This window comes from Carcharodon carcharias, chromosome 6 (genome assembly GCF_017639515.1).
Source record: "Carcharodon carcharias isolate sCarCar2 chromosome 6, sCarCar2.pri, whole genome shotgun sequence".
Taxonomy (NCBI): Eukaryota; Metazoa; Chordata; class Chondrichthyes; order Lamniformes; family Lamnidae; genus Carcharodon; species Carcharodon carcharias.
In genome coordinates this window covers 142,768,274-142,781,774 of record NC_054472.1, presented here as the reverse complement: position 1 = coordinate 142,781,774, position 13,501 = coordinate 142,768,274, and the positions used below count along the sequence as shown (strand labels likewise).

Genomic DNA, 13,501 nt, shown 5'->3' with positions numbered 1-13,501 from the left:
AAAGGCTCTTTTACAATGATATTATTAGTTATCCCTTTCTTATTGCACAATACTAGATCTAAAACAGCCCATTCTCTAGTTGGTTCCTCAGCGTACTGTTCTAGAAAACAATTGTGTATAAATTCCAGGAATTCATTCTCCTCACCATTAGTGCTAATTAGTTTTACCCAGTCCATTTGAAGCCCCCATGATCACTGCATTACCCTTGTTACAAGCACAGCTAATTTCCTGATTGATACTGTGCCCTACATTACCACTACTATTTGGTGGCAACCCCTTGCTGTTTCTTAGCTCCACCCAAACTGATTCCATATCTTGATCTTCCGATGTAAGATCCTCTCTCACTAATGTATTGATCCCATCCTTTATTAACAGCACTGTACCACCTCCTTTTCCTTTTTGCCTATCCTTCCTAAATGCCGAATACCCGTGAACTTTCAGTTTCCATCCTGATGCCATGTCTCTGTAATGGCAATTAGATCATATCTGTTTACTTCTATTTGTGCCATCAATTAATGTAGCTTGTTGTGAATGCTGCATTCGTTCAGACTGAGTGTCTTTAATTCTTATTGTTTATACAATATCTAGCCTTATCTGCTGGCGCACTCCTATGTTTGTATGCTCTGTCCCTTCCAGCCACACACTGGTTACCATTTCTCTTATTGCTATCCTGCTCTCTTACCTTCTCCTCTCTTTAGTTTATCACATTTTCCTCAGTCCAGTATTGAGTTTAAAGCCCTCTTGCTTGCCCTAGTTATATAACTTGTCACAACACTGGGCTCAGCCCAACTGAGGTGAAGACTGTCCTAACGGTGCAGCTCACACTTTCCCCAATACTGATGCCAGCACCCCAAGAATTGAAACCAATTTCTCCTAGGCCAATTTGCTTGTGGCTCAGGCAGTAATGAGGTTGATTGCATCGGTGTAGTCTATAGACAGCCAAAAAAGTGAGAAGGACGTAGAAGAACAAATCTGCAGGGAAATTGCAGAGAGATGCAAGCATTCTGAAGTTCTGCTTTTTAATTTAACCCCAAGCTGTTCATACCCTCGAAGCAGAACCTCCTTCCTAGTCCTACCTATGCCTTTTGTACCAACCTGGACCATGACCACTGAATCTTCCCCCACCCACTGCAAGTTCCTCTCCAGCTCTGAGCTGATGTCCCGAACCCTGGCACCAGATGGACAACACAGCCTTCTGGATTCTCGCTCTTGCCTGCAGAGAACGGTGTCTGTGTCTCTCCCCCTCACTATACTGTCCCCTACTACCACTACATTCCTGTTTGCTCCCCCTGCTTGAATGGTTCCTGTACCATGGTGCCCTGCAGTCCCTACTCTCATCCTTACAGGTTGCAAGCAGCTTGAACCAGTTGAGCTCCTCCACTTCTACCTTTTCAATCCCCTTCCCCTCATTGACTCTATCAAGGCCATTCATGATTTTGAACACCTCTATTAAGTCTGCCCTTAACCATCTCTGTTCTAAAAAAAGTAGACAACCCCATTTGCTGGTCAAAAGAAATTGCCTTCATAACACGGAGTATAGTATGGAGCGTAGTAAATAATATTTGGGAGTTACAGGTGCAGATTGCCACGTGGAAGCATGGGCCAGAAATTTCCCCCCGTTGGGGGGATTGTACAGGTGCAGTATGAACCTGATTGGCGCCCCTGATCGGATCTGCGCTGCCATTTTGCATGAGTAGGCCAATTAAGGCCTGCCCATTGTGATGCTCACCCGGAAGCGCTGTGCGTTCCCTGTGCAGGCAGTGGGAGGGGAGGAGTTCCCTGAGTGGCTCCCTGTGCTCTTTCCTGTGCGCAAAAGAGCACAGAGATCTCCCTGAGGCACAGAGGTGCCTCAGGGAGATTTGTTTCAGTGTTAAGTTTTTAAATAAAGCATTTTTAAACTTTTGAAACATGTCTCCTCATGTGACAGTGTCACATGAGCTGGAGCATATTAATGAAATTTTGGAAAAAAATTTACTGAATTTTTAAACACTTCATGAAACCTCATCCCGCCTGTGGATGAGGTTCCATGAAATAGGTGAGGGTTACCTGTGCTCTTTGCCTGCCCGCCAACCTTAAGGTTGGACGGGTAGCTCATTTAATTGTTTGAATTCATTTTTAACAGGCCTTTGACAGTTCTGCGCGCCCATGGAACTGACAATCTAAACTATGTGCAGTGATGTCTGGACGCACGGCCGACATCAACATGCATCATTTTACGTGTCGGCGAGAGGGCCCTGCCTCCTGCTCACTGACGGGAAAATGCTACTCCTTATGTTGTGGAGATAACAGAGGCCTGGCTTGAGGAAGGACAGAACTGGGTGTTAAATATTCCTGGGTACAAGGTGTTCAAAAATGATAGGAAAGGAAGGAAGGGAGGAGAGGTGACAGTATTGGTTAAGGGGAGCATTGAAGTGCCGGAGAAAGATGATGTCCCAGAGGGTCCGTGGATAGAATCAATTTGGCTAGAGCTAAGGAACAAAAAGGCTGCAATTACATTGCTCGGTGTAGTCTATAGACCGCTAAATAGTGAGGAGGATATAAAAGAAAAAATGTGCAGGGAAATTGCAGAGAGATGTAAGCATTATATAGTTAAAATGGGGGACTTTAATTAACCAAATGTAGACTGGGACAGTGGCAGTGTAAAGGGCGGAGAGGGGCAAAAGTTCCTAGATTCTGTTCAGGAAAATTTTCTACAGCAGTATGTGTCCAATCCAACAAGAACAGATGCACTGTTGGACCTGATTCTTGGAAATGAGGTGGGCCAAGTAGGTCAAGTGTCAGTGGGGGAGCATTTAGGCAACACTGATCATTGTATCGTACGTTTTAGAATGATGATAGAAAAGGACGATAGTCAATCTAGAGTAAGAATAATTAACTGGATGAGAGATGACTTCGATGGGACAAGAACAGAGCTGGGCCAGATAGACTGGAGGGAAAGACTGGTGGGAAAAACTGTAGCAGAACAATGGGCTACCTTCAAAAAAAAATCGGTTCGGGCACAATCAAGGCATATTCCATTGAAAGGGAAAGGTAGGGCAAATAAATCCAGAGCTCCCTGGATGAAAAAGGAGATATAAATTAAGATAAAGAAGAAAAAGTGTGCTTATGATAGGTGTCAGGTAGAAAACACAATTGAGAACCATGAGGAATACAGAAGGTTCAGAAGGGGAGGTGAAAAAGCATATTAGAGAAGCGAAGAGGGATTATGAGAAAAGACTGGCAGCCAACATAATCCCAAAGTCTTCTACAGGCATATAAATTGTAAAAGTGTGGTAAAAGGAGGAGCAGAGCCAATTAGGGACCTAAATGGAAATTTACACATGGACAAAGGGGCCATGGCTGAGGTATTAAATGAATACTTTGCATCCATCTTCACCAAGGAGGTAGATGCCACCCAGGACATGGTGACAGACGAGGAAACTCTGTCACTAGAACTGCTTAAAATTAATAAGGAAGAAGTGTTGAATAGACTGTCAGTACTTAAAGTTGACAAGGCACTGGGACCGGACGAGATGCATTCAAGGATATTGAAGGCAGTGAGAGTAGAAATTGCAGGGGCATTGGCCATAATTTTTCAGTCTTCCCTAGATTCAGAGGAGGTGCCAGAGGACTGGAGAATTGCAAACATTACATCTCTGTTTAAAAACGGTTGTAAGGATAAGCCCAGAAATTACAGACCAGTTAGTAGTCACATGGAAAAATATGGGTTGATATGGAAGAGCCAGCATGGATTTCTAAAGGGGAAATCATGTTCAACAAACTTGGAGTTTTTTTGAAGAGGTAACAGAAAGGATTGATGAGGATAATGCTGTTGATGTGGTGTACATGGACTTTCAAAAGGCATTTGATACAGTGCCACACAACAGAATTGTGAGAAACGTTATCGCTCGTGGAATAAAAGGGACAGTAGCAATGTGCATACAAAATTGGCTGAAAAATAGGGACAATTTCAGTTTCCAGATGATGCTTTGGAGTGTTGTAAACTGCTGACATCTCCTCCTCAGACCAGAAAGGAAAGTTCTGAGGGTGGAAATGACGCCTGAAAGCTTAAGTGTTTCCATTGTAACAAAGTGGGACATATTTGGAAAAATTGCTGGAAGTTATGTGGGAAATCCATGGGACTTATTGGTGTATGTAAGGGCGATTCAGGGAAAAAAAGAGTCCCAACTGAAAATACTACTGATCAAGTTGTAATGTTAACTGCAGCTGAGAGTCCAAATGTGAACACTGCTGTGAGCGGTGAGGTGAATGAGATACCTGAAAGCCAAAGGGAATTCTTGTCAAAAGGAAAAGTAACTCCTTATTCCTCAAGTGAAGCAGATAAACCTATAGTTATACTTAGGGATACAGGGGCTACTCAAACTCTTTTACTGGGAAAAGGCCTGCCTTTTCCACCACAGGGTACACTAAACGCTAAGATCTTAGTGAGTGATATTGGCGGGGAGTATATATCCATACCTTTGTATTGGGTACATCTGGAGTGTGACCTAATGCCTGGAATGGTAACAGTAGGAGTTGTTCATAGTTTGCCTATGGATAGTCCTCGGAAAAGATTTGGCCGGATCAAAAGTCGTAACTTCTCCAGTAGTTATGGAAAGACCAAGTAAAGTCAAGGAGTCAGAGCAGTTGCAGGAAAAGGTTCCAGGAATTTTTCCTTCTTGTGTAGTGACCCAAGCAATGACTAAACAAGTTCCATTATCAGAGATAAAATTGGCACCACAAACAAATATTTGGCTATCTGAAACTTTCTTTGCGGATATGAACAATCTGAAGGAAATATTCTCTGAATGGGGCTCAGCAAGCCTATCTAGAATTAAGTGGCACTTTCAGCTCAAACCAAAGCTGAAGCAGAAGAGGTTCTGGAATGCTACTATATTAAAAATGGGATTCTGATGTGGATGTGGAGACCTCCTCACAGACCTGTGGGCGAAGAGTTGATGGTTGTTCATCAGGTAATGGTACCACCCAAATATTGTCAGGAAATATTAAGGATAGCTCATGAGATTTCTATGGCAAGATATGTAGGGACCCAAAAGACCCGAGCACGTACAAGTCAATATTTTTACTGGCCAGGTCTTCACAAGGACGTGGTGCTAATTGCCTGAATTTTTCAGTCGGCGTGCAGGGGCGGGCCCGACACACTGTCGCGTAAAATGACGCGTGATGACGTCAGGCGTGAGTCCCAATGTCATCGCGCTGTCTCTCTACGTTTTGTTCAGCAGGCGCGTGCCGGAGTCGGTTGGCAAACAGGCGAAAAGGCCAAGTGCGGGATGAGGTTTCCTAAAGCTTTTAAAATTTAAATTAAAAGTTTTTTTGTAAATAAAAACATGTCCCATCTCATGTGACACAGTCACATAAGGGGACATGTTTCATTAAATTTTCATTGTTTTTTTTTAACAATTGCTTTAACTTTTGAGCCGGCCAAATCTTTTCCGAGGACTATCCACAGGCAAACTATGAACAAATCCATAGGCAAACTATGCAGCTCCGTGTCTCAGAGAGATTGAAGCGCTCTTTCGTGCACATGCGTGAATTGCACTCACCCTGACTCTCCCTCCTCCCCCCGCCAGCACAGGTAGCGCTGAGTGCCACCACCCGAGTATTACGCTGGGCAGACCTTAATTGGCCAGTCCGCGTAAAATGGTGGAGTGGAGCCGATTGCGGGCGGCGGTTGGCTATGCGACTGCCCCACCCGCTCCTGCTGAGCCCGCCCGACGTGGGAAAAATTCAGGCCAATGAGTAGTTTGGGTATAAAACAGTTAAAGTCCATGGCATACCATCCATAGACACAGGGAGCTTTAGAGAGGTACCATCAAACTCTCAAAGCAATGATTAAAGCATACTGAATATCCCCATGATTGGGACAAAGGGATGGACTTTTTTTTATTTGCCACCTGAGTTTCACTGAATTAATCTACCAGTTTGGTCCTTCAGGATTAAGCAACGGTCATGAGATAAGAGATCCTTTGAAATTATTCAAAGAGAAGTTTTTTTTAGGAGGGAGAGACGAATCCTGTATACTAGGTTACGTGTCCATGTTCCAGGAATGGCTCATGGGAGCTTGCAGAGTGGTTCTAGAACATATTGAAGTTTCTCAAACAAATATTAAGGAATGGGCAGATAAAAAGACTGAGAACCGAACATTTCAAACAGGGGATGAAGTGTTAAGTGTTAAACAGGAGGATCCTCTGAAAGCACAATTCAGTGGTCCATACAAGGTAGTTAAGAGGATTAGTAAAGTAACTGACTTGTTAGACACCCCAGTTCAAAGGAAAATGAATTAGCGGTGTCACGTCAACATGTTGAAACCATACCATTGTAGGGAGGACAGGAAGGAGCAGGTATGTCAGGTAGTAAGGAGAGTGGAGGATGAAGGAGACAGTGAGAGTGAGGCAGAAGGAGATTTAGATAGTTCACCAATTGAACCTCCTGGTATTCAGTTAGCTAATTCTGAAATATTAAGACAGTTAGACACCATGTTCTCATACTTAGAGATAGGACAATAAGATCTAGTGAGGTTACTTACGAAATTCAAAAGAATCCGCAGGGATGAACCAGGGTGTACAACTTTAGCCAAACATGATGTGGATATAGGGAGGTCTTCTCCTTTATAACACCACCATTATTGTTTAAGCCCGGAGAAACAGGCTCAGGTGGAAGCAGAAACCCAACACATGTCGTATATGTTTTCCTATACATTTTGTAACAGTATTTGAAAATGTAATTTTTTCCCTTACAGGTGGAGGCATGTGAGGAACCAGTTTTTGAAAAAATCGAAGGGCATTGAATTTTGGAGATTCTCGCTTCTGAGTTATTTTTAAAAGGTTGCAATATTAATTCGGGACTGTGGCTATGCCATTCTTCAAGAAACCACAAGTCAAGGCGGATGTCCGGCAGAGAACACTTGGAAAGGGAAGAGATACTTTGTATATCTAAATTAACAAAGAACTGCCGTTGGCAGGCTAAAGGCTCTTGCTGATTGGTTAAAAACATCTGGCCAAAGAGAAGTATTCTTTGAACATCTGAGTCTTTTTTTTTTGCAAAAATATACTTTATTCATAAATCTTCAAAAACATTTCGAACCATTTCAAATCACCATTACAAAAATACAATCAGGTTCAACTTTTACAACATGAATCACAAGGTGTATCAGAACAAACAATGAATATTACAATCATTGGCAGACATTCATTTTGAGCTGTACAGACTGAGGGGCTCTTTACAGTTCCCAGCCCCCCAGTGCACTGTGGCAGAAAGGTCTTAGGCAGCGACCCTTCCCCATTGCGCCTTTGCGGCGGCTGCCCTAAGCTTAACTGTGTCCCTCAGCACATAGTCCTGGACCTTGGAATGTGCCAGTCTGCAACACTCGGTCGGGGACAACAATTTGCGCTGGAAAACCAACAAGTTTCAGGCAGACCAAAGAGCGTCTTTCACCGAATTGATGATCCTCCAGCTGCAGCTGATGTTTGTCTTGGTGTGTGTCCCTGGGAACAGCCCGTAGAGCACAGAGTCCTCTGTCACAGAACTGCTTGGGATGAACCTCGACAGAAACCACTGCACCTCTCTCCAGACCTTCTTCGCAAAGACACAATCTACAAGGAGGTGAACAACGGTCTCTTCCCCACCACAGCCACCTCGAGGGCAACGTGCAGAGGGGGTGAGTCTCCTGGCGTGTAGGAAGGATCTTTCTCACCACCAGCCAAGCGACATCTTGGTGTTTGTTGGAAAGTTCTGGTGATGAGGCATTCTGCCAAATGACTTTGTCAGTCTGCTCAGGGAACCATCCCACAGGATCCACCCTCTCCTTTTCCCTCAGGGCCTTTAAGACGTTACGTGCCGACCACTGCCTGATGGACTTGTTGTCGAAGGTGTTTCTCTGCATAAATTTTCCCACGAGGGACAGGTGGTACGGCACGGTCCAACTACTTGGAGCGTTCCACGGCAGCGTGACCAGACCCATCCTTTGCAACACCGGGGACAGGTAGAACCTCAGCATGTAATGACACTTGGTGTTTGAATACTGAGGGTCTACGCATCGCTTGATGCAGCCGCACACAAAGGTGGCCATCAATATGAGGGCGATGTTGAGCACGTTTTTCCCCCCTTTATCTAGAGGCTTGTACATCGTGTCCCTGCGGACACGATCCATTCTCGACCTCCAGATAAAGCGGAAGATGGCTCGGGTGATCGCCACCACAGAGGAGTGTGGAATGGGCCAGACCTGCGCCACGTACAGCAACAGTGAGAGTGCCTCACACCTGATGACCAGGTTCTTACCCGCAATGGAGAGGGAGCGTCGCTCCCACATGCCCAGTTTCCTTTTCACCATAGACACTCGCTCCTTCCAGTTTCTAACACATGCCCTGGTCCCTCCGAACCATATCCCCAGCACCTTCAGGCCATCAGCCCTGACAGTGAAGGGGACAAAGGATCGGTCAGCCCATTTCCCAAAGGACATGACCTCGCTCTTCCCACGATTTACCTTGGCTCCCGAGGCCAGTTCAAAATGGTCGCAGATGTGGATAAGTCTGTGCACCGACAGTGGATCCGAGCAGAAAACGGCGACATTGTCCATGTACAGGGAGGCTTTGACCTGAGTGCCTCCACTACCTGGGATCGTCACTCCTCTTGTGCCCAGATCCTTCCTGATGGACTCAGCAAAGGGTTCTATGCAACACACGAAAAGAACAGGCGAGAGAGGGCAGCCCTGCCTGACTCCAGATTTAATAGGAAAGCTATCTGATTCCACCCATTGATTGAGACTGCACTACTGATGTTAGTGTAGAGCAGTTGGATCCAATTGCGAATTCCCTCCCCAAACCCCATTTTGGAGAGCACATCCACTATGTAGGTGTCGATATTCTGTCAAAGGCCTTCACCTGATCCAGGCTGATGAGGCAGGTGTCCACACCCCTGTCCTGTACATAGGCAGTCGTATCCCTGAGCAGCACGAGGCTGTCAGAGATCTTCCTGCCCGGCACAGTGCAGGTCTGGTCAGGGTGGATCACCAATTCCAGAGCGGATTTGACCCGATTGGCGATGACCTTGGACAGAATTTTATAGTCCACATTCAACAGTGAAATGGGTCGCCAATTTCTAATTTCCTCCCTTTCCCCCTTGTGCTTGTAGATGAGGGTGGTAATGCCTTTCCTCATGGATTCTGACATACACTCGTACACTTCTAGCAGGACTGGGCTGATCCAGTCCCACAGATCCGAATACAACTCCGCCGGCAAGCCGTCGCTTCCGGGAGTTTTACTCTTTTCGAAGGACTCAAGGGCCTCAGTCAGTTCATCAGGAGTTAGCGCTTTGTCCAGACTCTCCCGTGTACTGTCGTCTAAGACCTCCGTGATAGAGGACAGGAAGGACTGGGAGGCCGTGCTGTCTGTGGGCTTCACGTCATATAATCCGGCATAGAAGGATTTGCTGATCCTCAGAATGTCAGATTGCAATGACTTAACTGAGCCGTCTTCTTCCTTCAGGCTGCTGATCACAGAGCTCTCTCTGTGTACCTTTTGGAAGAAGAAACGTGAGTACGTCTCATCCTGCTCCACGGAGCGGACTCTGGAACGGAAGATGATCTTGGAGGCCTCCGAGGCAAAGAGCGAGGCTTGCTGGCTCTTCACCTCTTGGAGTTCCTCCTTGACATCGACCCCCATCGACCGCAGCCAGAGCAGGTTCTGCATGTTTTTCTGGAGTCGGGACATTTCCCTCTGTTCCTTTCTAGCTTTCTGGGTGCCTTTGAGGAAGAAAAACCTCTTGATGTTTCCCTTGATCGCTTCCCACCAGTGTGTCAGTGACTCAAAGTGGGGTTTCATGGTTCTCCAACCTTTGTAATCCCTCTTGAGCTCCTCAATGTTCTCTGGGGTCAACAGTTTCACGTTTAGCTTCCATGCCCCCCTACCAACCCTCTGGTCCTTCTCTAAGTGACAGTCAGCCAGTAGGAGGCAGTGGTCAGAGAAGAACACCGGCTTGACGTCGGTGGATCTGACTGTGAATGCACGGGACACATACAGGAAATCTATCCTGGAACAGTCGGACTCGTCAGGCCGCGACCAGGTGAATCTACGCTGCGCTCCGTCTGCAGGGTTGCTGAAGACGTCGTGCAGCTTGGCATCCTTTACTGTTTCCATCAGGGAACTGGATGTAGCATCCGATCTGCTGTCGGCCCTGCCGGATCGTCCAGCCGCATCAATGATGCAGTTGAAGTCACCGCCCAGAATGACCGGCCTGGAGGTCACCAGCAGCAGTGGGAGCTGCTGAAAAACATTCAGCCGCTCAGCCCCTTGTGACGGGGCGTAGACATTAATTAACCGGAGTGGAGCATTCTTATACATTACGTCTGCTACGAGGAGGCACCCGCCCACCACCTCCTTAACCTGGGAGACGGTGAAGTTGCCTCCCCGCAGCAGAATCCGCAGGCCGGAGGAACGAGAGTAGTTTCCTCCCGACCAGATCGATGGCCCATGGGACCACCATCGTGACCATTGCCTGTAGGAGCTGAGGTGCGGTGTCGCACACTCCTGCAGAAACAACAGGTCAGCTTTGACCTTGGCAAGATAGTCCAAGGTCGCAACACATCGCGTAGTAGATTTAATGCTACGCACATTTATGGATACAATCTTTACACCCATTTTAAAGCAGTTAGTCGCTTACCAAACCTGTTGTCTCCGAGAGTTCCTTCATGCCCGTGGTGTGCTCAAATTGCTTCACTTGGGATGGGCTGAGGAAAGCGTCCTGAACCTCCCCATTGGCGGTGTTCTGCTCGGGTGGCATCTGGGGGTCCGTGCAGAGAGCGGGGTTTGAAATGTCCTCTGTTGGAGAAGCTTCTCCAATCCTCTCCCCCTGTGGGGTGTTGCTGCTCCCGGCTTCCCGGAGCTGGGGTGCGCTGAGCGCCTCATTGTTCGCAGATTCCTGGGGTTTTGGTGCACTGGCCTCTTCGGGTTGTGGGCAAAGTTGGGGTGCGCTGGTCTCCTCATTGTCTCCAATGTTCTGGAGCTCGGGTGTCTCATCCTCCAACTCCCTAGCGTTTTGCCGCTCCTTCTGTTGGCCCCGCCCTGGCCCTTCTTCATCCGAAGAGCTGCTGCTCTTGTTATCCGTGTCGGATAGGAGACGCCTCTTGACTCTTGTCTGGGAAGTGGCTTGGTTTCATTTTAGCCCCTTCTTCCTTTTGGCTCTCTTCACCAGCTGCCACTCCCCCTGCTGCTTTCCCACTGCTGCCTCCTCCTCCTCCGTTGATTTGCTTTCCTGAGGAGTGGGAGGTTCAGGGGGCAGTGCTGTTGATTGGCTGTCTGCTGCCTTAATCTTTTCCTCCACCTTGTCTCTCTCTGTGTCCTCCTTTGTCCCGTTGTTCTCCCTGGGGGCCTTGGTGGTTGGAGTGACACGAGGCATTTCTTCTGCTTCCCCCTCGTTGGCTTTGGCTGCCTGTGCATAAGTAAGGCAACGTTTGGGGCAGGTCTTGTAGAGGTGACTTGCCTCGCCACACAGGTTGCAGCACTTAGCCTGTTTACAATCTTTTGTCTGGTGCCCTTCCTGTTTGCAGTTCTTGCAGAGGACGGCGCTGCAGTTGGCCGCCACATGACCAGACTTGCCGCATATGCGACAAAGTTTGGGTTGCCCAGCGTAGACAAGGTAGCCACGGCTTCCCCCGATAGCGAACCTGGAAGGGGCGTGGAAAACGGCTCCCTTACCGTCGGTCTTGAGCGTTCCCTTAACCTGGCGTTTACATGTCCAGATCCCCAAATTATCTTTAACCTCAGTGCAGCTCCCAACCTTATCGCAGTACCTGGTAAGGAAGGTGAGCACGTCAGCGACAGGGACGTAGGGGTTGTAAAGATGCACCGTCGCAACCCGTTCTCGTTGCAACGGTAGAGCAAAGAGCGGCTCCCCTGTCAGGATCTTCATTTCTGACAGGCCCTTCTTTTCCTCAAACACCTTCAGGATTTTGACACAAGCTGCCACTTGCTTGAAGGTCACATCAAAGAAACCAGCGCTGGGGAAATCCTGTAGGCAGTAGATCTCCGCAGCCTCGGAACCACACAGCTTGAATAGGATCCTCTTGGTGAAGAAGGTCCTATCCATTCCTGTTCCTTGCTCGCTGCCCTTCACCATGACTCGGATGGTGTTAGGTACCCCATGGTAAGGAGTTTGACTGGTTATAGCCATTGCTATTTCCCTGGCAGAAACGCGATGAAGGTCTCTCCCCTGCCAGGTAAGTATCTTTTTAAGACTCAGACAGTGTGTGTGTGTAGGTAGCTTAGAAGCAGACTGCAAGAGAAAGACTCTCTTTCCCCCTCTCTGCCCCACCTTTGTGTTAAACTTTCCTCAGAAACATCTCATCTGAATAAATCATCTGTTGCTTTTGAAAGTCTGCAAAGTTGTGATAAGTAAGGGTCATAAAGGATTGTTGCACCAAAGAATCTGAAAGAACTTTTCAGACTTATTGTGACCAGAATTCTGTTAGATCAATAGCATGAAATCTCTTCAAATTTCATCTTTCTTAAAAGATAAATTCCCATGCTTCAGCCTCTGCAGGAGACTGTGTTTGTTTTGTCCTGTCTTGTGTTTGTGTGTGAGTGAATGGGGTTAAGCATCTGTTTCTTAAAAAAGAGGGGAAAATCATTACACTTTTATACTATAACTTGTATGTTAACCAGTTTATTAACTTGGTTTTTAAAAGTAGTTTGCTCTTTAATAAATCAATTTTTCTTTTGTTTACTTAAAGAAGCCTGATCAGAGTCTTTTTATGCTGGGAATAACAGTATCAAAGTGTAAAAACTGGCCAGTTTTGTGGTTAAATTAAACATTTAAACTATTGCTACGACCTGTGGAGACGTGAGGCTAGAATTAACTGTGCACTCCTCCCAATTTGGTCTGTAACACTGAAAATGCAATTGTTAGTGACCATTTTAATAATCAGCTAAACTTAGATAATCACTAAACCGTAATCGGCTACAAAAGTGAAGTATTGCAGATGATGGAAATCTGAAGCTAAACAGAAAATGCTGGAAATACTCAGGTTAGACAATATCTGTGGTGAGAGAAACAGTTAATATTTTAGGTCAATAACCTTTCGTCAGAAAAGGGTTTGATTGATCTGATAATCGGCTGATCTGTTCACTGGCATTTTGGATAGCCAATTAAACACTGCTCAAGTTCCCTTCCCCAATATATTACAGAAAGAATATTAATATTAATATTTTTAATTTTATTCCACTCACTGCACTCAATCCAAAAATAAGCACTCTGACTGAAGCAACATGCGGAGCTTAGTGACACATTAACTACAAGCAATGCTTAGAGTGCCATTTTAAGTTCAGAATAATGAATAAAACAAAATAAAAATACTCACATTCCTTTTAAAGCACAAACATCACAGGGAATGAGATTGTGCAATTAATTGATCATGCTCCTAAAGTTCTTTAGTACTTGCCCCATGAGAGTAATAGCAGACAGAAAATTAGTAAATGGAAAGCAATCCAGCAGATCAGCTAGAGGTCAA

General features: G+C 46.2%; 1 protein-coding gene across 3 annotated transcripts in view; it reads right to left on the bottom strand.

The window, feature by feature from the left end:
* Nucleotides 1-13,501, bottom strand: part of LOC121279373 (transmembrane protein 241-like) — a 218,613-nt gene that overhangs the window by 85,965 nt on the left and 119,147 nt on the right. The window lies entirely within an intron of this gene.